A 3,575-nucleotide genomic window follows, 5' to 3' on the forward strand; every position below is an offset into this window, starting at 1 on the left:
AAGAGAAGAGAAAAGAAAAAGTAAAGAGAGAAAAGAGAAGAGAAGGAAAAGAAAAGAATGAAAAAAAAGGAAAAGAAAAGGCGGAAGAAAGATCGCAACAATCAAAGTAGTCGCCTGAACTACGTTTGACTTGATCCCGAAAGGGTCCCTATTACCCTCTTGAACAGCCAATGCCGCATTTGCATCATACATTTAAACAGACTGACGTGATATGGGGATCTGAAGAAGATGAGGCTTTAGCTGGCCTAAGGAATCTATTTCTGGATGATGAATACATGGACTGCAATGCAATAATTGAGGAGGAGGAGGAAGAAGACCTCACCATCCAGACCATGGAGAAAGGAGTTGCTCTCAAGAATTGGACTGCTACACCATCCCGGGCCTGTCGAGTTCCTGGGTAGCCTGGCAATTAGCATGATTTATTTTCAAGCAATTTTAAGCATTTAAGACATTTTCAGTATTTTGTTTTAAGACGCATTTTGTTTTGAAATAATTGCTCGAGTCATCGAGTCGTACCTGTTTTGATGTTCTCAAGATTTAATTAATGCATTGCTATTTTAGTATTTATTATTATCTTTTACATTTTCTCTCTACATTATTATTATTACCTATCCTGATGACCAACGACTATGACATGTAATGAGACAACACAACATAAGGATAGTGACTCGAAAGAGATAGATGAAGAGAATGTGATACCTGAGGAAATTGTTAGAGAAGTTGAGAATTTTGAGAATAAGCCTAAGTCCAACCTGGACGAAACTGAGATAGTTAACTTGGGAGATTCCGAAACAGCCAAAGAAACCCGCATAAGTATCCACTTGTCACCATCAGAAAAGAAGAAGAAGAATACACCCGTTTCCTGAAGAAGTATGAGGATATTTTCGCATGGTCTTATGATGATATGACTGGTTTGAGCACGTCTTTAGTGGCTCATAAACTACCTACCAATCCGATGTGTCCGCCTGTAAAACAGAAACTCAGAAAGTTCAAACCTGATATGAGTCTGAAAATCAAAGAGGAAGTCACCAAGCAGATCAAAGCTAAAGTTCTCAGAGTGGTTGAATATCCTACTTGGTTGGACAACATCGTTCCAGTTCTGAAGAAGGATGGGAAGGTCAAAGTATGTGTCGACTATCGAGATTTAAACAAAGCAAGTCCCAAAGATGATTTCCCGTTACCCAATGTACACATACTGACTGACAACTGTGCCAATCATGAACTCCAATCCTTTGTGGATTGCTTCGCATCCCAGATCTAGATGGACGAGGAAGGAGAAAACAGCCTTTATCACTCCGTGGGGGATGTATTGTTATAAAATGATGTCATTTGGCCTAAAGAATGCTGGAGCACTCATCCTTGCAGAAACGGATGGAGAAGTTTGGCCAAAGCCTATCAATTCGGACACAGTCAAGAGATATTATATTTAAATTATTTACATTTCTTCTTTGATGTACTGAACTACGCTTGACCTGATTCCCGTTTAAGAGGGGATACGTAGGCAGCCCTGTGGGTTCGGTCACATCTCAATAAAATTTTCATTTTCCCCACAACCAGAAACTGGGGCAGAATTTTGAGGAGGACCCGCAAAATTCCGGAGCAAGTCCAGCCGAAGTCATCATATGCAAGACAGTCAGAGAATCGGTTAAGTAACTGGGGCAGAATTTTGAGGAGGACCCTCAAAATTCCGGAGCAAATCCAGCAAACTTCGTCATATGCAGAACGGTTGAAGAATCACTTATTAAACTGGGGCGGAATTTTGAGAAGGACCCTCAAAATTCTAATGCAAAGAAGTCGCAATGTCTCTAAAGTGTCGCAGTCATTGGTTCATTTAATTTACTGGATATCGTAAACTACAATGTTTTAAAACAACATTGTCTATCAAATGCATGCATACCTTTTCGAAAACTTTATTTCTTTGGCAACCAGATGTTACTCAGGGTACCTCGAATGAGATCTCCAAAGCAAAGCAAAGCAAAGCAAAGCAAGCAGGCAAAAGCACGAACCAACCTTCCCCCCACAGAACTCACAAATCTTTCTTCGAATGCAGGTACAATAAGACAACGATACTCGCAGATACATCAAAACACGGCCCTCAAGACAACTAATTATCTATCATGAACATCTGCAGCTGAGAAATATTTTACTTTTCCATCTATCTCCTATTTGCATGAGGCTAAGCCCTGCCCCCTAATTTCATAAGGCTAAGCATTGCCTTTCCTTGCATCGAGACTAAGCATTGTCTCCCCATATTGCATGAGGCTAATCATTGCCTCCCTAATTGCATAAGTCTAAGCACTGCCTTTCCTTGCATCGAGACTAAGCATTGTCTCCCCATCTTGCATGAGGCTAAGCATTGGCTCCCCAATTGAATAGGGCTAAGCACTGCCTTTTCTTGCATCGAGACTAAGCATTGTCTCCCCATCTTGCATGAGGCTAAGCATTACCTCCCTAATTGCATAAGGCTAAGCCTGCCTTCCATTGTATGAGACTAAGCATTGTCTCATTTTCTTGCATGAGGTTAAGCCCTGCCTCCCTATTTGTATAAGGCTAAGCTCTACCTTTCATTGCATGAGACTAAGCATTGTCTCCTCTTCTTGCATGAGGCTAAGCCTTGCCTCCCTAATTGCATGAGGCTAAGAACTGCCTTCCATTGCATAAGACTAAGCATTGTCTCCTCTTCTTGCATGAGGCTTTGCCCTGCCTCCCTAATTGCATAAGGCTAAGTTCATCTCATGGGCTAAAGCATAGCCGAATTTTTCGAAGGCGTCATAGTTCGAAGGCATCATCCTCATAGCCGGAAGACACCATGTCATGGCCTGAGGACCTCTCAATATTGCACATCATTATTCAAAGGTGTCATGGTTCAGAGGCACCATTCTCATGGCCCGAGAACATCATTTCATGGCCTGCAAATCCCTTATCTCACGATTCATGGCCCAGGACGTCATGGTCCTCACCGTCCGAAGACAACCTTCATGGTCCAAAGGGAATTTGCATTATAATTAAATTCCCACAATAGCCTATATATATTTGCATGCATCGTGTTTTAAGTTTTTGCAGGTAATCCAGGAAATAAACGTTCTTCAAACAGGAGCAACCTTCGCTCTGGTTTCCGCTCACATCATTCACACCCTGCCGTTATTTCAAACGTAACCGACTCTCATCAATTACTCACCTTTCTCTATGACTATTCAGATACTTACTCTGTAACACATCTGTTACATGTCAGATTCACATTCATAACGCCGCATATACCCATCCGATACTATCCTTCCCAAAAGAACCTCTTCCGAAATGTATAACCATTCCTATAACAACTCCATCGGTTTCATTCACCATTGGATCCAGAACTACACATGACATGATTCTTGTAAAACCAGGGATATGTAGGCAGCTCGGAGAACAGGGTGCGGCCTACATTTTTCAAAACAACCCATTCGGTCAAAATCGGTCATCATTTCTTTACCCGACAACTCTTTCATCCTACCCTGGTAAAGAGGGGCAACTGTTGATACCCAATTTTTCCCTCATTTATATATATATATATATATATATATATATATATATATATA

This window comes from Nicotiana attenuata, chromosome 1 (genome assembly GCF_001879085.1).
Source record: "Nicotiana attenuata strain UT chromosome 1, NIATTr2, whole genome shotgun sequence".
Classification (NCBI taxonomy): Eukaryota; Viridiplantae; Streptophyta; class Magnoliopsida; order Solanales; family Solanaceae; genus Nicotiana; species Nicotiana attenuata.